The sequence below is a fragment of the Camelus ferus genome, chromosome 5, assembly GCF_009834535.1.
Source record: "Camelus ferus isolate YT-003-E chromosome 5, BCGSAC_Cfer_1.0, whole genome shotgun sequence".
Classification (NCBI taxonomy): Eukaryota; Metazoa; Chordata; class Mammalia; order Artiodactyla; family Camelidae; genus Camelus; species Camelus ferus.
Window position 1 is genome coordinate 25,177,015 of NC_045700.1, and position 22,201 is coordinate 25,199,215.

Genomic DNA, 22,201 nt, shown 5'->3' on the forward strand with positions numbered 1-22,201 from the left:
CTTCTCCTCCTCTCTGTCTCCCTGCTACCCTCTCCTTCTCTTCCTGAGTAAACCTAAGACCTATGCTTCCATCATGGAGCCAGGTCTCCTTGTTCATCTCTTCTGTTTCCTTGCTTCTTGAAGTATTTGTGGACCAGCAGCACAGACATCCCAAGGGAGCCTGTTAGACAAGCAGAATCTCAGGCCTCACTCCAGATTTCCTGAATTAAAATCCCCATTAACCAGGGAACGTATTGTGATTCCTGTGGCGCCAAAGCTGACAGCTGGGGGAGGGGAGGTCACACAGCACCTGGGGCTTTTTGTGTCCTACTTTTTCTGCTTCTAAAGATACTGTCTTATTTATTTTATCTTTATATTCAATTCTAATAAGTCCCATTTTAGAATCTGAGATATTTAGCTTCATTTGATTTTGATTATTGGCCTCTGCCTCTCTGGTTTCACTTCCCCCTAAACTACGAGTCTAAATGATGGGAGGGGAGTCCAGGTGGTTCTTTCCGTGTTGTCCCCTGAGATCCTGCCACTGTAGGTAAAAACTTCTCCCAGTAGGTTTCCTGTAATCCCTCCCACCCCCTGCCCCAGGTAGTTAATCTGTTTCTTTCTAAATTGGATAGTTTTATTTAACTTCTGCTCATTCACATTGTCTCTTGAGCACTATATTTAGGTAATGAGAGGGAAGGCATAGCAGCCCCTCAAAAATACAAGCCACATTAGAATCTTCCATTTTCTCTCCTTGGCTGCCATATTGAATTTTTGCTTTTTATGTTACTGTTGAGTCAGTCATGCTGGTGGTTCAGTTTCTCTTTTTTTTCCCCCGAGAGGAATGAGGTGATATTATGGGAAAGAGATACTGTTTTAGTTATACTCTGTTTCCTTTACCCTTAGGGCCCATCTAAACTTATTTTAGAATTAATGAGGTTTTTTATGGAAGCTCAATCTTATTAAGACAAATGAATATTTGTACATTTTGTCTTCTTCCCAAGGAACATGGAAATAAAAGAAACAGAGATGTACTCTGAGTTTTAAATCTAAGTGTTTTATCTTACAATGCTTTAGCATTGTAGTGGATAACTGGAATTTTTAAGGCTCATGTACCGATGGCACTCTGTCACTGTGGGTTTTGCCGGCAGGTACTTTAAGCTGATATCTCCCTGCTACACTCCTCTGAACCTGCTCAAAAATGTGCATGGAGCTGCCCTTACTAAAGTTGTGTTGTATTCAGAATGAAGTAAGCTGTGAGCGGTGTGAGCTTCCATTCGTTTCTTTCAACCTTTACCAGGAAGGGCAAACCTCCCAGGGTGAGAGATAATTCTGTTTTTATGATCACTCCTGCTGAATCGTGCTGTATTATGTGTGATCTGACTGGAATGGTGCGAGTCAGTGATGTGCCACTGTACCTCTACCGCAGAATAAAAACACAAAAGGACAAATGAGAAATTGTTATTTATAGAAAAGAAGGACCCACCGCTGTACTCTGTAGATGTAGCATATACACAGAATTTGTAGCAATCCAGGATAACACCAAATAGCTAATGGATTCATCCTCTCAGTAAACTGGTTGGAAAGACAATGCATTTCAAAATACAGTGGAAGAAGTGATGGCAGGAAACAGGACATGAACGAAAGGGAAAGGGGGAAAGAGGAGGGGCCAGGGGAAAATAAGGAAGACTAGCCTTTTCAAAGCTTATTTGATTGAATGATTATAGTCTATTTGAGAGTGTAAATAAACTTATGTAAAATGCACATTCTGAAATGATAGATTTTTCTTACACTGTTAACTTCTCTGGATTAAGCTTAATTTATCAAACATTGCATTTTTATTTTAGAATTTAGAGGGACATTGGTAACATTGTTCCTTCTCAAGAATATTTCAGATTAAAAGTATTTCTCCGTTTTGTTGGAATGTATCTTTAGGCATTAAATACTTTGGATCTCTTTTCATATGGTAAACGTCTTAATAAAATTGTATGTTCCAAATGGAAGAATCATAAATTTCCCTATATCTAATAAAGCAGGCCAAGGGTGGGAGTAAACAGAAGAGGTTTTTAGTAGATTTTATATAAAGTCAGAAAGTATGTTTAGAATTAAGCTTGATTTTCCTTCTCTGCTCATCTTCCAAATTCTGTACTTCCCCAAATGGAAGAGGAGCTATCTATTTATGATCATCTACTTAATTTAACCAAGTTACAGTTATCAAGCAGATAGGTTGCTCCAGGATTATTAAATGAGAGTAGCTATTGATTTCACTGACTGATCTGCCCTTATTTCTAATATTTCAGGGCTGAGCTTATAGGCAAATAATTCTACTAGTTTAGGAATATGTCCAGAGTGAAGGGAAGGAACTTTCCACATCTCCCAGTAAAAATGTACTTGCATCATCTAGAAAGAATCACAAAAAGTGGTTCTCTAATAACAAGGGGAAATATTTTATTCTTTATGCTACATTTACTGAACACCTTTTGGCTTCTAGCCACTGTATCAGGAACCAATAAGCTAACCCCAGGCATCATGATTAAATCAGAATAATAGAATAAAAGACAAAGCTATCATAGCTTCCATATCATTTAATCTTTCTAATTTTAAATATATTGGGACCAAAATCCCATACTAATGTACTTTCATCAATTGTTTTGTTCAAATTATTCATGTATACTTCTTATCTTTATTTTCTATTTACCTTTTTTTTTAAATTGAAGTATAGTCAGTTACAACGTGCCTATTTCTGGTGTATAGCACAATGTCCCAGTCATGCATATACATACATATATTCATTTTCATATTATTTTTCATTTAAGGTTATTACAAGATATTGAATGTAGTTCCCTGTGCTTTACAGAAGACATTTGTTTCTTTAAATCTATTTTTATATATAGTGGCTAACATTTGCAAATCTCAAATTCCCCATTTATCCCTTTCTCCTGGTAACCATAAGACTGTTTACTATGTCTGCAAGTCTGTTTCTGTTTTGTAGATGAGTTCATTAGTCTTTTTTTCTTTTTCTATTCCACGTATGTGTGGTATCATATGGTATTTTTCTTTCTCTTTCTGGCTTACTTCATTCAGAATGACATTCTCCAGGTCCATCCATGTTGCTGCAGATGGCATTATTTTATTCTTTTTTATGGCTGAGTAGTATTCTATTGCATAAATATACCCCAGCTTCTCTATCCAGTCATCTGTTGATGGACATTTAGTTTGCTTCCATGTCTTAGCTATTGTGTACAATGCTGCTATGAACATTTGGGTGCATATATCTTTTCAAATTAGAGTTCCCTTTGGATGTATGCCCAGGAGTGGGATTGCTGGATCATATAGTAAGTCTATTTTTAGTTTTTTGAGGAATCTCCATACTGTTTTCCATAATTGCTGCACCAAAGTACATTCCCCCCAACAGTGTAGGAGGGTTCCCTTTTCTCCACAGCCTCTCCAGCATTTATTGTTTGTGGACTTTTGTATGATGGCCATACTGACTGGTGTGAAGTGATACACTTCATTGTAGTTTTGATTTGCATTTCTCTGATAATTAACTATATTGAGCATTTTTCAAGTGCCTGTTGGTCATTTGTATGTCTTCATTGGAGAATTGCTTGTTTAGGTCTTATGCCCATTTTTGGATTGGGTTTTTTTGTTTTGTTTTGTTACTAAGTTGTATGAGCTGTTTATATATACTGGAAAGTAAACCTTTGTCAGTCGCATCATTTGCAAATATTTTCTCCCATTCTGTAGGTGTTGTTTTGTTTTGCTTATGGTTTCCTTTGCTGTGTAAAAGCTTTTAAGTTTAATTAGGCCCCATTTGTTTTTGTTTTTGTTTTTTTTCCAAGAGTTTTTTCTCCTTTTTCAGTTTTATTAGGTAGAATTATTATAGTTTGACTGCACATACACATTATATTGCATGTATATACATATATATAGTATACTGCACTTAGTTTACATACATGTGCTAATTATTGGTTCTAAGAACAGATTAGATCTTTAGCTTTTTAAACTTATATAGTTATCAAAGGAATAAAACCAACTACAAAATAAGAATCAACAGAATGCAGTAATCCAATCATAAAGGACAGTCAAATGTGCTTACACATATTCAAGAAATCACAATAATAATTAGTTCATTTGTGTCATTATTATTTTTTAGATTCCTCATATAAATGATGTCATATGGCATTTTTATTTCTCTTTCTGACCCACTTCACTTAGAATGACAATTTTCAGGTCCACCCATATTGCTGCAAATGGCATTATTTTATTCTTTTTTTATGGCTGAGTAGTGTTCCATTGTATATATGTACCACATCATCTATATCCAGTCATCTGTTGATGGACATTTGGGTTGTTTCCATGTCTTGGCTATCATAAACAGTGCTGCTATGAACATTGGGGTGTATGTGTCTAATTAGGTCCCATTTGTTAATTTTTGCTTTTATTTCTATTGCCTGGGTAGACTGCCCTAGGAGAATATTGCTAAGATTTACATCAGAGAATGTTTTGCTTATGTTTTCTTCTAGGAGGTTTATTGTGTCTTATATTTAAGTCTTTAAGCCATTTTGAGTTTACTTTTCATTATTTCTTTCTCCTCTTTGTGAATTTTTTTGTCAAAGAAAATTGGTAAATACATGAATCTTTCAACGTTAGAAGGAGAAGCAACCCAAACGATCATCTGTTCTGGCCAGCTTATTTTACAAATTGGTTAAGAGATGACATTAACTAGGGACACAAGTAGGAAAGGTGGCATTTAGCCCTGGGGCACTCCAAGAATAGCTCAATCAGAGAAGGAAGTTCGAGGAGATGGAACTGACAAGAAGTGACCATTGAGAATATGGGAAGATAGTCTCCAGGCCATCCAGATTGCATTTGTTAAGTCTGCAAGCTTTGCATTGTGTCTTTTCTCAGTCTTGCTGGCTAATTTACAATAGTTATTTAATTATGCCGCTAACTCAATCAGGAAATGACTGACATTTTGAGCTGGACAGTTCTTTTTTGTGAAGGCTGTCCTGTGCAGTGTAGGATGTTTAGCAGCCTCCCTGGTCTCTACCAACTAGGTGCCAGCAGCAACCCCCAGTTGTGACAACCAAAAATGTCTCCAGACATTCACTGCTAAATACCCGCTGAGGACAAAATCACCCTGATTGATAATCACTGCTCTAACCGAATTCCTACTAGCTAAAGGGACAGAAGAACTTGAAAACAGGGGGCTAGTCTCGTAGCAGAATTTATTAAATTATTTTGGAAGTATTCTGTGGTTCATTAATACTATAATATCAATAAATGTAATGGGTATTTTCCTATCTACTTAGTATTTGCATTAGTGAACAGCCTAGTGAATCATGCAGGATTTTTGGAACATAAACAAAATATAACTTTATTTTTGGCTGCCACTATCCCTTTAAAATTTATTTCATTAGGGAAAGTCTTTCCCAGTCACTAGAGAAATTCTCCCAGGTCTGTTTCCCCTCTGGGCATTCGCTGGTAATAAAAGTCCTCTGGTTGCTTTATGATCCAAACCCAGTCTCAATTTAGAAAATAGAACACTGATCTTCTGGAATAATCCTGATTCCTGACTGGATCTGGCACTAAACCCTCTCGTCTCTCCCAGGTCAGAACCTGCTTGGGGCAGTAGGAGAGGGCAGGGCAGTCTGGGCTTCTTTTTGGTTCTCCCCTGCCATCCATTTCTCCTCCTCCAGCATTCTGTTCCTCCTGACCTCTTAAAGGTCAGCTGAGGGGGTGAGAGGTCGTGGGGAAATGGTATAAATAACCCCGTGTGGCATGTGCCACTGGACAGTGGCATGGAGACCCTCTGGTGGGCAGATGTTTAATGCCGACTTTCATCTCATCGGCACGTTTATGAGTTCTGCCTGCCCTGCATGGTCCTTCTGACACTATTTTGTGGCCTGTGATGTGGCATCCTTTATTCCGCTGACTACCCCTCCTCCTCACTGCCCAGGCTTCCAAAGTCCACTCCTCCCAAACTCCCCTCATTGGGAGTCCATTGTCCTCCTAGGTCTTCTTCAGCAGGAACCCAAAAGGCCACAGGGAGCCCTCTTCTTTGTGTGGCCCACATCTGGTGCATGGGAACACTCCCCTCTTCTGCCCCAGGAGTCTGAGAGTGCAGGCCCAGCCCCCACCCAATCACCAGGCTTTACTGCTGGAGGTGAATGTGATTGCTACACAGGCACATGCACCTGGGTTCTGGGTCTCCCCAAGGCAGCTCTCCACTTGAGGAATTTCTCACTAGGCTTGGGGCAGTGCATCCAACCCAGATCCCTGAAGAAGTCTTTAATTTTGAACTCTCGAATCTGTTTTGAATCCCAAAGAGGAGGTGAGTCTGTGAGTATCAGGTAACTGGGTCCTGGATAATCACTTTAAAGTTTTTTTCCGAGTGGCCTGTCTCACCTTCAACTTGGTACTTGATATTGGTAAATCTAGGTTCCTACATCAGACTGTTATTTTGATCTTCTGATCTTGCTATATAAGTTTTTATTTGCATCCTAATTATTAAACTAAAATGCAGACCATAATCCAAACTATAACTCCCTAAGAATAATGTAATTTTTTGTACAAATTCTGAAATAGTGTAATTATTCTTATACTATTACTAATGTACTAATTCCCCATGATTTTCAAAGTCCACTAAATCCTGTCTAGACCTCTGTATAATCAATCACCTATAAAATGATTGAGTTTCACCAGATATTTGTTTATATAAGATTCAAAATTCTGAGTCTCTCTATATAATTCCCAGAACAAGCCTGTATGAAAAAAATCTGACTTTGTATTTCTTAGTTTTCATTCATTTATTTGATTATTAATTAGAAGAATCATATTTTCTTACTATTAGGCCCATTTAGGAATTTTAAAACATGAGCAATAGTTTAATCAATGGATAAATATTTACTGAGTACTTACTATGGACCAAGAACTGTGCTGTTAGAGCATTGTGAATGTCGTTTTATTGCTCAATTTACTGTTTCTTTCAATCTGTTTCTCCATTAAAAAAAAAAAATCTATCGATCTCTGCAATATTTTCCAGTGGGTATTAGGACAAATTAACCTGCCCTTAAAGCACTTTGTGATGGTAAGAGACATTGCACATGAAAGTACAATGATCATCTTGCCAAAAGGCTCTGTAAATCTTTAGGACATACAAAGAGTTGTGTTCTTTATTAACTAGGGCTGTCACTGGAAGTTGCTGATTCTTTCAGCTGTGTCTTAGATTTATAACAGTTACCTGTGAATTTATAATAGTTATTCCCCAATTCAAACAGTATCCCTATGAAGTATTTTTCCAGTTATCTGAATTTTATTTTAATGCGCCATCCAACACGTTGCTGTGATCCATGGAAGGAGAACCAGATAATGAAACTATTGTTTGGAATGGAATTACTCAGTGTCGTTGAAAACGAGTCCCACCGCCAGTCCCATCCCAGGAGTGGGACTGACAGGTATCTTTCAAAACCGTTGTATACCAGTCACATTCACCTCTGTTTTCTCCAGATGCAAAGTAGGCTAACGCGACTATGACCATTTTCTCATTTGATAAAATTTTGAAAATTCTTGATTTGCCACTCAGATGTACTTTTGGGAGACGATAAGAGAAAATGGGCTACCTTTGGGACAGAAAAAGAAGGGAATTTTTTCATGGCTAAAGTTTTAACTTTAACATCCTCATCCACGTGGAATCCTTTTATGAGGTTATCTACACCATTTCAGAAATAGTAAAAGCTGTTAATGATGATAGGTATTGAAAGCTTAATATTTTATGTGTATTTAGTCCTTACAGCACCATTTAAGGCAGATATTATGTTGAATTTTACTCATTCCACACTCTTTCATCTTCATTTGTTGTTTTTTTATTTCATGTTGATGCCGCTTTTACACAGTTTAACCTGTGTGTATGGCTAAGCAGCCAGCACAGCATTAGGCTGTGGGACTGCAACCCATCTTATTTTCACTGACAAATTGCTTCTGTGGACCCCGTGGGGCTCTCTCTTTTGAAGGGATTTGTGGCAACCAGGAGCTATTCATCAATAAGTGTGTCGAAAGACATAAAATGCAGCAGGGAATAGAACAATGGAAACTTTGGTTGGTCCCATGGGATGCTGTACACCAAAGAAACTTAAAATATATGCATAAAGAAAAGAATTCACACACACAAAAAAATTCACATTTCCTAGAGTTGCCTTCTGTTTACATATTCATGTCCTTTTTGACCCCGGAGGGAATTACGGTTACAAAGGATGAAGTGACCTAAATAACAAAGTTCCGAGATGGTTGTTACTTCTGTTGGTAGTTGAGAAGTTCGCTGATTTCACAGGGACCTCCTTGACAGCCCTCTAATTTGGCCTGCTTATAAGGATCAGCCCCAGGCTTTTCTTTGCCCTTTGTGTTACCTGTTGGGAATGGCACTGACCTAATGACCATGATGTTCCGCTTTGTATACCAGGCTGGTCTGTGGGCTGGGAGAGAAAATGAGAACCCTGTCAGGGAAGGAGTGTTCATAGCTGAGTCCACTTATTTCCACGAGAAGACAGGGGAAGGTGGTGGGATTTAGTTGGGGAAAAAGAGGAAGAAACGACAACTCTGTATTCATGGCAATTTTGTTTTGGCACGTGGATCATCCTGAGCTACCCCATCTGTCATCTCACCACCTGTGCCCTGTTCTGTACTTCAGGTTTATTTTATTTTATTTATTTACTTTTGGTTGTCCTCATGATTCCTCTTGTCTTCTCTTCCTTCTCCCTCTTCTCCCGTCTTCCGCCCTCTTCTCCTCCCCTCTTCTTTTCTCTCCTTGGCTTCTTCCTCCTTCCCCTACTCCTTCCTGCTTCCGCCTCCTTCTCCCTCCCTCCCCTTCAGTCTTCCCTCCCCTTTTTCTTTCTTGTCCTCCTCCTCCCCCTTTTCTATTAAACTCCTTCCCCTGCTCCCACTTATCTAATATGGAGAGTAGACTTTGTTCTTTGAATACATTCTCTCCCCCATCTACTTGTTTTTTAGTTTTGCCTTTCCAGTAGATAGAATTCCTCCTATTAAGAGCAGGTGCTCCTTAAGCAAAGCATGGAGAGAAGAGCGGCTCTGCTCTGGACAAGAACTGGAACAAAATTTCTTCAGGGCAGGTAGGCAGATTAACTTGGTTGCTGAATAATTAATAACTCAGGGCCCTCTTTTCTTGGAACAGAGACCTGACTTTCCTCCAGGAACTTGGGGTAGGGAACTCTTTCCCACCAGTTCATGGAAGCAACTTGTTCAGAACAGTGAATGCTAAACAAATGTAGTCCTTAATCTATTGGCTATGGATAAGTAAACAAAGGCCGCCTCCGATGGAGACTTGATTCCTCTTTTGTGTGGATTTTGATGCTGTGGCAGAGGCATCCTTTCTCCATCCTGGGCCCAGTGGTGACTGAGATCAGGACTTAAATCTACATTGCTTCAAAAGTGGACCACACATGTGAGAAAAAAATTATGGAACACTCTGGAAAGCAACATGTCAACAAGTCAAAATCAGTCTGGCACAGTACAAACTGAATACAGAACTGCCCCTTACCTGCATTATTTACCATGGAATGGTTTTTTTTGGAATCAGAAGTCTCGTAAGGGTTGCAATAATTGCATTCATTAAAATTAAGATCTGTTGAAGGGAAGGTAAATTAATTTGGCATCAGAAGCGCCATGTTCCAATCTTGTTTAGCTATGAAAATTTGGGTAAATTAAAATTTTTCAATTTGATAATCTGTTAAATAAAAGTAGTAACAGGGTAGTACTGATGAATAAAGTAATTTGAATCTTGTGATATTTGCTAATGTGCATGTGCAATATAAAAGATAATTTTAAAATATTGACCTAAGGAATGATAAATGCAGATCAACTGAGGGCAATACCAAATCTTCATTCTTTTATACATATTTGATACATATTTAAAGTTTAATTTTGATGGCCTTTTAAGCAATATAGCATTGTGAAATTTGATTCATACTATATCTACCCAACTTGATGTCATGTAGGACATTACAGAATGAAGCAAATATTTGCCTACATTTTAGGTAAAGTAAGTTATAGCCATCAGGAATTAACTTCTTATAATATAGACTCCTATCATGAAGCTTTTTATAAAAAAAGAAGGCCACTGTTTATTTATTCCTTATGTATGTATGTTTTTACTTTAATGGATCAACTTTTTTCTAAGTCATTGCATAGCTAATATTGCAACACCTATTAACAGCTTCATGATAATAAAGTAACTCCTGATTTGCCACAGAGTAGTCTCTTGTTTTAAAGGAAATGGGGTTAAGTAATTTTAAATAGCATTAAAAAATTGCCATGTATCATACATAACTTTCCAAAATCTCTGTTCCACTGGCTGAACATTTTTCCATGGAATATTTATACATAGAGATAATAAATAAAGCTGACATTGTACAAGAAAAAAAAAGTCTAGTTAAAATCATTATTGAACATTGGGGTAGGGGAGTGACTGCAGATCTTCAGATAATCATGTTTAAATGTAGCTAATGATTATTGTGCATTCAGTGTGAAGGTTGCACCCATTAGATCTGTCACAGGGACAGTGCCATACTGTAGTGGTAAATGACGTGATCTAGTTTCTTTTCTTAAACATCTCAACTTAAAACAGTACCGTATGTTGCATGCAATTCGTATACCCAGTGTCTTTCTTTTCTTTTTTAAATTGAAGTGTAGTTGATTTACAATACTGTGTTAGTTTCAGGTATACAGCATAGTGATTTTTTGAATATTGTATTCTGTTCTACGTTATTGCAAGATATTGGGTATAAATCCCTGTACTATACAGTAAATCCTTGTTGCTTATCTATTTTATGTGTAGCAGTTGTATCTGTTAATCCCATACCTTTAGTTTGTCCCTCCCCCCAACCCTCTCTCCTGTGATAAACATGACTTTGTTTTCTATGTCTGTGAGACTATTTCTGTTTTGTGTATACATTCATTTGTACTATTTTTTAGATTCCACATATGAGTGATATATAGTGTTTGTCTTTCTCTCCCTGATTTATTTCACTTAGTATGATGATCGCTCGGTCCATCCATGTTGCTGTGAAGGGCATTATTTCATTCTTTTTCATGGCTCAGTAGTATTCTGTTGTGTATGTATGCCGCATCTTCTTTATCCAGTCATCTGTCCATGGACATTTAGGCTGCTTCCATGTCTTGGCTATTGTACATTGTGCTGCTATGAACGTTGGGGTGCATGTATCTTTTTGAAATACTGTTTTTGCTTTTGTCTGAATTTATACCCAGGAGTGGAATTTCTGGATCATATGATAGTTCTATTTTTCATTTTTTAAGGAACCCCCATGTTGGTTTCCATAGTGGCTACACCAATTTCCATTCCCAACAACAGTATACAAGGTTTCACTTTTCTTCACATCCTCTCCAATGTTTGCTATTTGTAGAATTTTTGATAATGGCCATTCTGATAAGTATGAGGTGATAGCTCATCATGATTTTGATTTGCCTTCCTCTAATTAATGATGTTGAATCTCTTTTCATGTGCCTATTGTCCTGCTGTATGTCTTCTTTGGAAAAATGTGTATTCAAGTTTTCTGCCCATTTTTTGATTGATTTGTTATTTTGATACTGAGTTGAATGAACTGCTTATATTTTAGATATTAACCCTTTCTTGGTCACATCATTTGCAAATATTTTTTCCTATTCTTTAGATTATCTTTTCATTTTGTTCCTAGTTTCCCTTCCTGTGCAAGAGCTTTTAAGTTTAATTAGGTCTCATTTGTTTATTTTTGCTTTTATTTATTTTGCTTTAGAAAAAAGATCTAAGAAAATATTGCTACAATTTACATCAGAGTGTTTCACCAACATTCTCTTCTAGGAGTTTTATGGTGTCATGTCTTACGTTTAGGTTTTTAGATGATTTTGAGTTTGTTTTTATATATGGTATGAGGAAATGTTCTAATTTCATTGTTTTACATGGCTTTCCAGCTTTCCCAGCACCACATGTTGGAGAGACTTTTTTTCTCCATTGTATATTCTTGCCTTCTTTGTTGGAAATTAATTGACCATATAGGTGTTTAAGCTTATTTCTCAGCTTGATACTCTGTTCTATTGATCTATGTGTCTGTCTTTATGCCAATACCATGCTGTTTTGATTACTGTAGTTTTGTAGTATATAGTCTGAAGTCTGGGAGGGTTATATCTCCAGTGTTGTTCTTTTCTCAGGATTACCTTGGCAATTTGGAGTTTTTATTTTTGTGGTTCCATATAAATTTTAGAATTATCTTTTCTAGTTCTGTGAAAAATGTCCTGGGTGTTTTGATAAGGATTGCATTAAATCTACAGATTGCTTTGGGTAATATGTCCATTTTAATAATATTGCTTCTTCCAATCCAAGAACTATCTTTCTGTTTCATTAAATCATCAATTTCCTTCATCAGTATTTTATAGTTCTCAGTGTATATGTCTTTTACCTCCTTGGTTAAATTTATTCCTAGGTATTTTCTGATGTGATTTTAAACAGGATTGTGTTTTCACCTTTCTTTCTGATACTTCATTATTACTGTATAGAAATGCAACATATTTCTGTGTATTAATCTTGTATCTTGCAAACTTGCTGAATTCATTTATTCTAATAGTTTTTGGGTGGAGACTTTTTAGTTTCTCTATATAAAGCATCCTGTCATCTGCAAACAGTAACAATTTTACCTCTTTCCTTCCAATTTGGATCTCTTATTTATCTTTCTTGTCTGATTGCTGTGAGTAGGACTTCCAATACTAGGTTAAATAGAAGCAGTGAGAGTGGTCACCCTTGTCTTTTTCCTGAATTTAGCAGGAAGGTGTTCAGCTTTTCACTGTTGAGTAATTGAGCATTATGTTGGCTGTGAGTTTGTTGTAAATGGCCTTTATTATATTGAGATATGTTCCCTCTATACCCACTTTAAGAGTTTTTATCATGAATGGATGTTAACTTTTGTCAGATGTTTTTTCTGTGTCAATTGAGACGCTCATAAGGTCTCTGTCTTTGCTTTTCTTAATATGGTATATCACACTGATTGATTTGTATGTTGTACCATCCTCATGAACCTGAAAGAAATCCAGCTTAATTGTGATATATGATCCCTTTTATGTACTGTGGGATTCAGTTTGCTATATTTTTGAGGATTTTTGCACCTACATTCATCAAAGATACTGGCCAGTAATTTTATTTTTTTGTAATATCTTTGTCTGGTTTTGGTGTCTGGGTAATATTGGCCTTGGAGAATAAATTTGGGAGTTTTCCTTTTCTTCAGTATTTGGAAATAGTTTGAGAAGGATAGGTATAAATTCTTTTTATATATTTGGTAGAATTCCTCCATGAAGTCCAGTATTCTTAATAGTACAGTGTTTGAGGAAACTGGCATGGATTTTTTTCCTTAAAGAAGAGAAAGCAGATAAAGTTGGGGCTAAAAGGAATAGAGGTATACTAAGGCTTTTAGAATTATATACTGAATTTGTATCCTGTCCTGCTTGGAAAGTATGCTGTAGCATTTCTTCTCAATTTTTTTCTTAGAAATCTAGTTTGAAGGCCCTAAAAAGGAGCTTATAATAGAGGAACTATGGGGGTGTCACTTGTAACTAAGACACTCATGTTTATAATAACATATATACTTTTAAAAGTTGCCAGGTGTTGAAGCTATTATGCATTATAGACTGCAATTTTTAGTAAGTTTTGTAAAAACATGGTGATACATCTTTTTTAAAAGTTTTATGAAATGAATAGTATCTCTATTTTCAAAGTTTAATGAAATGACTGGCCAGAGGAAAGTCAATCTGCTTTAAAGCATTATTGTGCTAATTACAAAAATGAGGTTATGTTTTCCATGAGATTAGTATTATCACATTGAAAGAATGGGTTGTCCAAGAGTGTATAGTGTCTATTTTTTTTAATGTTTTAAGGTGGTGTGCCTCTGTAGAGGATAAAGTCCTTGGTGTAGTACAATATCTGGAAAGACTGTAGCACACAATAAACAGGGACCATTGTAATTGAGAATATCTCACCTCCATTTTCATGATAACCCCCTGAGCAGTCCACATGATCAATGTTCTGGCCTTTAAGTTGGTCACTAGGAAATCACAAGCCCCAAATCAACTTAAACTGTGCTGCTGTTGTATCTGCTTTATTGTAACGTGTTAACGGAACATGGTCATTTGCTGCCTGCCTTTGAGGACCTCTGTCCAGATGGGTCTTTTACAAAGTCACTGAGAGTCATTCCAGAGGGTCAGACGCTGAGCACTCAGACTGATGGTATGAACCAGGTGCTAGAAATGGAGGCAGCGTGTGTAGTTGAGATCTTGAATGCAGTGGCTGTTTCTGTCAGCTGCCGTGATTGACTGTGCTACTTGTTTAAGTTGTTCTTTCCCAGAAGGCTCCTTGAGGATTACTTTGTGGTTCTTATTGACACCTTGAAGCTTTCAATAGCCGTTATACTTACACTTTTTTTTATCCTGTCATAACATTTTCCATCAGAATTATATTGATTTCTTTTTGTGAAAAATATAATCATCCTCATAGTGACTGAATTTTTCTGTTTCTGCCAGGGGAAAAAAAAAAAAGCTATTAAAACGCTTGCATATCTCCCTCAAACTGATACTATGCATTTAAAATACTTTTGTGATAATAAATACCACACGGACATATGTATCCAGTAAAGGGTTTCCATTTTTATGACACTTGCTTCTCAAGAACAGACATATTCTTTAGAGGGGAAAAAAAAAGTTGCCAGCTCTGAGTTGATTGACATTTGTTTACTTAACTCTCTCCTTTTGAAAGCCTGCACACCTATTTCAACCTTGAACAGTTTCCAACTGTGGTATACTGGAACATTTTTTCATTTATTAAGTTCAGTGTTGCCAACCCAAACAAAGTATAATCAGCGATGATCCGAGCAGACCAAGCTGTCTAGCACCATACAATGTATCTGCATACTAATTTCCAAATTCCCTCACATTTCCAGAGAACTAATGGGATCATTTTCATTCTGTTACAGCAACTCAACAGTTACTGAATCACCATCTGTGTTTTCGTTAACCTGAATCAGATATGAATTCTGTTATTGCAAGGTAGAGCAGCTTGTTTAATGATTCTTAATCTTTTCTTTAATTAAATCATGCAGCCAACCTGAAAAATCTATCTTAATGCAAATTAGGAGCTTTTTTGGCATTCGCTTACAGTAATGCACTAATAAGGTTAATTTATGAAGGTTCTCTTCCAGTCTGTACAGATGATATTTGTTCACTGCATATTTTTAGCATATTGTCCCTTTTTGTAATATTTTAAGTAATAAAAACATAGTTATTTTTCACTTACACAAATGAGAGATACTGTAAGCAGCACTCTGTTAACTAGAACCAAGTACAAAAATATAAAGAATTCTAGGTAAGAGGAGAATTCATTTTGTCAAATTTCAAATGCCAGTTCTCTGGAAAACTGTCTCTCTCTAACCATTTTCAGTTTTTTAGATCTGTGAGAAGAGAGAGAACTGAATAATTAGATGAGGACTTCCCTTGAACTTTTTTTTATCCTTTTGAATATGAGTTAGTTATACAAAAAGTAAAGAAAATATAAAATAATCCTATCAAAATTTATCCATTATATAGTTTTTACAAATTACATTCTGATCATTTCAAAATAACCTCATCTACATGATCTTTTCAATGAGGTACTATAATGAATATTTCTCATAATGCTGAATTCAGTATGAACACACAATCATAGAGCTGGAATAGATTATAAGAAACAGTTCATTATAAAAAGAACTAGCAGCTTCTAAGAACAGTGGGATTAAAAGTTAATGAATGAAAGAATACTACTAACCTTACAACTCTGATGTTTACCAACAAGGCTTCTTTTCATGATAGAGTTAGCTGCTGTATTTACTAAGTCTCTTCCACATCTAGATTTAGCATTTGACTAAAAACCACCGATGATGGTTGAGTAAGGTAGAAAAAAAATCATCTGCATAAATTTGTTACTGGTATAAGCACATGGATTTACTGAGAGTCGTAATGTTGTATGCTGTGAGTATAAACAAGACATATCCTCAAAAACTTTCAAATTTATTGGAAGGATTATTAACTTTGCATTCGCTAGGCTCTCTAACATGATTTTAAGTGGGGTGTCAGTACTTTCTAAAGCAATTGTTCTCTCCCTTGCAGAATTTGACCAATTAGCACGACTGCTCTCTAGTTAGATGGTCATTCACTAAGAATAGACTAAACTTTTTAATAAGATTATTTATAACTTCTATCCCACATTATGGTTTGAAAGGTCCTACAGTAGGATGCATTTAACTGGTGAAATAAAAACTGCATAACATTTTTTTTAACCTCATCATCTATCCCTATGATATTTAGACTCAATTCCTAAATGGTTGTCTGATTAAAAATATTTAATATCACAACCTATTTCTTTAGAACATAATTGGGTAGAGGTTATTTCCAAAACAAAATTTCCTTGTTTGCGTTACTCAGGTGGAAAATTAAAGTTCAGGTTTTTAAAATAGATTTTAGACGATTTCATCCTGGGATTCTGAAGTACGAGTATGTCATCCATCCCCCAAAGCAGTGGGACATAGTGTAAGTAAAAGATGAGGGCTATGGCCTTAAAAAAGTAATAAATTGTAGAATACGTTGCTTTGGTTATGACCAGGCCCCTAAGCTTACCTCCTTCATCTCTAGTATAAATATATGCAAATCTTGACCTGTGGTTTTATATCTCGTACACTTTGAAAAGGTAAAAACAAGCTGATTAATGAGGTAACAAATGTATTATTGCTTTAAGTTCCAAAGTCCAGGATGACTGTTGACTGTATTTATTATACCTCTAGGTAAAATTCAGTCCAGAGGGAACTAGGCCCAACAGAAGCATCAGTCATTTAGAGAATGATTATATAGCTTAATTATAATTAGAATCAAAGCAAGACACTGGTGTTCAATTGCCACTAGCAATTGAAGTATTTCAAATACTTTGGGTCAGAGAGTAGAAGATATATTAAAGTAAAGATGTTCTTTGGCAAGAGCGAGATCCTTGTATTTGAAACCAGATGACGCAGAAATAATTTTACATAGCAAACTTGTAAGTTACAGTGCTTTTTATTTCTTTTAGGCAGAATCTGTAGAATACTGAATTCTTACCTTACAGCAAAGCTGCTATTTTAAGAATTTTAAACTAATATTGACTGCTGTCAGATCAGTTTCTAGATTTATTGACTTAAGAAGTAAATATAAACTGAGGTGAAGGCAAGGTCAGGTCAATATTTATCTTGTGAATCAATAGATTTTGATACTAACAAAAAATAAAGCCCAATAAATGTATGTGGTTGATAGGAAACTTCAAAATTACACATTTTTGATCAAATTCTTTTCTCTTCCTAAGTAAATGTGAGTTGCCAGTTTTAATTACTATGGGATATTATGTGCTGTAAGGGTATACAGAAGAAAATTCTGAGTCCTGAGAGCCTAGGCTATGTCATAGAAATTGGCAGTGTTCCTGTCTCCATCAGACACATGTTTTTCAATCATTTATTATTAAAGTTTTACCTCATTTAAGCTTTTATTTATCTGCCTCAGAAGGAAAAGAAACAAATGAGAGAATGTTTGATGCTGAAGTGGAATTTTGTTCAACCCAGTATCACTTGAAATATGGTTCCTACACATGAACTATAATTGCTTGGTTTACTTGTATCTTGTTCATCTTTATAACTTGTGTGCTCCAAGGTACCAGTCTGTCTCAGTTCATTCAGCTGCTATAACAAACTGTCATAGATTGGGTAGCTTATAAAGAACAGAAATATTTCTCACGGTTCTGGAGGGTAGAAGTCTGAGATCAGGGTGCCAGGATGGTCGAGTGAGGGCCCCCTTCTAGGCTGCAGGCTTCTCACTGTGTCCTCATGGGATGGACGTGGGCAAGAGTGCTCTCTGCAGTCTCTTTCATAAGGACATCAGTCTCACTGACAAGGACTCTGCCCTCATGACCTCATCACCCCAAAGTTCTCTATTGACTAATATCACATTGTGCTAGGATTTTAGCATATGAATTTTGGGGGAACATGAACATTCAGACTGTAGCACTGGCAGACTATAACACAAAATCTTCTATTTATGTTTTATATAATTTTGAAGGTTATTTTCAATTTACAATTATAAAATATTCCCCACGTTGTACAGTACATTCTTGAGCCTATCTTACACCCAGTAGTTTGTACCTCCCACTTCCCCACCCTTATACTGCAGCCTCACCAGTAACTACTGTTTTGTTCTCTGTACCTGTGCATCAGTTTCTTTTGTTATATTCACTAGTTTGTTGTATTTTTTAGATTCCACATATAACTGATATCATACAGCATTTGTCTTTCTCTTTCTGATTTATTTTATTTAGTATGAGGTCCTCCAAATCCATCCATATTGCTGCAGATGGCAAAACTTCATTCATTTTTTATGGCTGAGTAGCATTCCATTGTATATATATACACCACCTCTTCTTTATGCATTCACATGTTGATGGACACTTAAGTTGTTTCCATATCTTGGCAACTGTAAATAATGCTCCTATAAACATTGGGGTTTATGTATCTTTTCTAATTAGTCTTAGTGTTTTGTTTTGGTTTTCTCAGCTATATACACAGGGTAGAATTCCTGGGTCATGTGGTGGGTCTAATTTTAGTTTTTTGAGAAATTTCCATACTGTTTTCCATACTGGCTGCACCAATTTACATTCCCACCAATAGCATATAAGGGTTCCCTTTTCTAAACATCTTTGCCAGCATTTGTTATTGTGATCTTTTTGTTGATAGTCCTTCTGACGGGTGTGAGGTGATGTCTCATTGTAGTTTTGATTTGCATTTCCTTGATGATTAGTGATGTTGAGCATCTTTTCATGTGCTTGTTGACATCTGCATTTCCTTTTTGGAAAAATATCTATTCAGTTCTGCCTATTTTTAAATTAGGTTGTTTTTTGATACTGAATTATATGAGCTGCTTATATGTTTTGAATATTAACACCTTGTTGGTCATATCATCTGCAATTATTTTCTCCCATTTGGTAGGCTGTCTTTTCATTTTGTCAGTTTCCTTTGCTATGCAAAAGCATTTAAGTTTAATTAGGCACCATTTGTTTATTTTTGTTATTATTTCCTTTAGGAGATAGATCCCAAAAAATATCGCTACAGTTTATGTCAAAGTGTGTTCTGCCTATGTTTATCTCTAAGAGTTTTATAGTATATTCACTAATCTTATAGCAGATTTATTATTCATCCATAATTCCGGGCTTCAGATTGGGATTTCTCAATCCCTCATATCAGTTCAAGATAATACAAAGTTGGTCCAAAATTTATTGAAGGCCATGTATAGGGAATCAATTCTGGTGTAGGGAAGTACAATTTGAAAAATTCACAGAACATATGATCTCTGCCCTCCAGGTTTCTACTTCATCAAATGTGGAATGGCAGAGCATACCAGACGCTGAACAGTATTTAAAAAGCATTGTGTAGTTAATTAGGAATTGTTAAATTGCAAAATATGTGCATGAGGCCCAGAGATGTGAAGTGTGTTGACATCTGGGAGACTTTTGGGGTCCTAAATAAAATGAATTACTGAGTTGGGGAGTAGACCCATATTCCAGTCTGTGTCAAATGAGCAAACGAAACCCAGGAGTACAGAGGTGAACAAGTCGTTCATTATCTTTGAAAACATTTTATGAAATGAGCATTTTGATTATAAAGATTCTGTAGATCTGTCTGCAAATATTTCTAAGATAATTTTCTAAAGTGTAAACTAGAATATGACGACCTTCAGTATTACAGATTGTTACATTTTTTTCCAGCCAGTAGGGAATTTGTCTTCATCTCAAATACTACATTCCTGATAACTAAGGTTTTCTTTTTACACATACCTTAAGTTTTTTTCAGGACAGCTTTTTGAGGGCAGAGCGTATGATTTCTGTAATCATTCTGTCACCTTCAGTGCCAAGGAAAAGAGTTTGCACACAGTAGGTCCTATTCAACAAGTGTTGTCAGTCAAATAAAACTTCAGTGAAAAATTTCATTTTTATAATATATCACTACTGTCCTCAACTCAAATTGGTTGTTAATGTATTCCCTGATAAAATGTTCCATTACCTAGATGTCTATGAAAAAAGATAGTGTTGCATTTCTTAGAGTAAAAATTAAATGAGTTAAACATCTTGTGTGTTCCCATGGCCTTTATCTGTCTACTTGCTATATGAAATTATGCTTTTCTCAAGAGAATGGGCTATATTTCCTCTACTTGGCATCTAAAGAGGGAAATATATTAGGTCTTATATCTTCGGAACTCAGTCTTTGTTGAAATAGAAACCTTAAATAGAAACTTGAGATAAATGAGTTATTATGAAACAAATTCTATTAAATGAGGAGGGAAAACTTTTAGGACTGCTTCTCTTTGCTGTAAAGACACCTACTTAATTTGTGAAAAGTAGGAGAAAAAGATAGAAGACTGTAAATTCCTCTGTTTTTAATGTGTCCTCTTAATTTGTTCCGATTGGCAGATTTATCAGGGTCTTTTGCACAGAGCTGATTTACTTTCAAGAACGTAAACAAATTCTTACAGGCTCAGTGAAAAACTACCTTTTATTGTGAATGCTAGTAACTTGGAAGTACATGCTTATTTGAATAATCTAAACATAAACTAATGGGGTTTAAATGTATTTTTAAAAAGAAGAAACATAGCAAACTAGACACTGGTAAGTGTCACCAGGTTGGGAGGGAGGACCAGGAAGAAGACAACTATTTCAAGGTAGAGAAATTTATTAACTTGACAGCCAGTTCTAGTCTACCACATCAAAATGTTTTTCAAACTTGGGAGGGAGGATTATGTGTTTATCAAAGTGTGATCTATGGGTAGCATGACCATATCATCATCCAAATGTAAACAAACTTTCAAGAGTTAATGGGGGCACTTTCAATAATATGTTTACTACTAGAATTAAGAATATTCTGAGATGATGTAGTCAAGCTGGGGTAGATCATTACCCTGAGTGGACCCTTGTATATTGGAATTATCTAGAGTCCTTATAATGTTGCATCAATTTCTGGTGTACAGCATAATCTTTTAGTCATACATATACATATATTCATTTTCATATTTTTCATTATAGGTTACTATAATATGTAGATTATAGTTCCCTGTGCTATACAATATAAACTAGTTTTTACCTATTTTATATATATTAGTATCTGCAAATCTCCAACCCCTAATTTATCCTTTCCCACCCCCTACCCCCAACAGTAACCATAAGTTTGTTTTCTATGACTGTGAGTCTCTTTCTGTTTTGTAAATGAGGTCATTTATGTCTTTTTTTCTTTAGATTCCACATAGGAATGATATCATATGGGTATTTTTCTTTCTCTTTCTGGCTTACTTCACTTAGAATGACTATCTCCAGGTCCACTCATGTTGCTGCAAAGGGTATTATTCTTTTTTATGGCTGAGTAGTATTCCATTGTATAAACATACCACTGCTTCTTAGTCATCTGTCATCCAGACATTTAGGTTGTTTCCATGTCTTGGTTATTGTAAATAGTGCTGCTACGAACATTGGGGTGCCTATATCTTTTCAAATTAGGGATTAGGGTTCTTATTTTAAAATATGGGTTCTGGGCTCTAGTCTAATCTCACTGCATCGGATAGAATCTCTAAAGCTGGATTCCACATTTAAGAAGCACTCCAGATGGTACCGATGGACATCTATGTTAGGGGAGTTGGAGTTGAAGGAATTGGTCAAAATAGAGTGAACTCAGCATGAGGGGTAGGTTGTAAAACTCTTCTCTCCCAGGACTGTGATATTCCTCACCATACCTAAATATGTTTGACTTATGATTCAGTAAGATTTTTTGGTGGAGCCTTGCATACACACTGGTGTTTGCAAATCCCTATTTTACAAATATGACCCTAAAATCAGCCAGAGACAAGATGGGAACTCTAGCCTCCCTACAAACTGTGAGGCTTCTGCTCAGCACCCCAGATGCCTCCTGCCTCACCCATCCCTGCAAAAAAAAAATATGACAATGAAACAGGTAGGATTTAAATACCTGTGTTACTATCACAATCCTAGGAGCCCCCAAACACTGACTAGACATTAGGAAGAGACAAAACATCTGTCCTTAAAATAAGGAAAAATACAAAGAGTCTTGAAAGTAGGTGTCCTAAAAATCAC

General features: G+C 36.0%; 2 long non-coding RNA genes across 4 annotated transcripts in view; one reads left to right on the forward strand and one right to left on the reverse strand.

The window, feature by feature from the left end:
• LOC106730492 overlaps positions 1 to 22,201 on the forward strand; it is a 654,858-nt gene that overhangs the window by 626,780 nt on the left and 5,877 nt on the right. The gene's annotated exons all lie outside the window — the stretch shown is intronic.
• LOC116663613 overlaps positions 14,114 to 22,201 on the reverse strand; it is a 134,869-nt gene continuing 126,781 nt past the window's right edge. For all 3 annotated transcript variants that reach the window (XR_004319840.1, XR_004319839.1, XR_004319838.1), the window contains one exon: positions 14,114 to 14,543. This is a non-coding gene — a long non-coding RNA (uncharacterized LOC116663613). The remainder of the gene's footprint in view (positions 14,544 to 22,201) is intronic.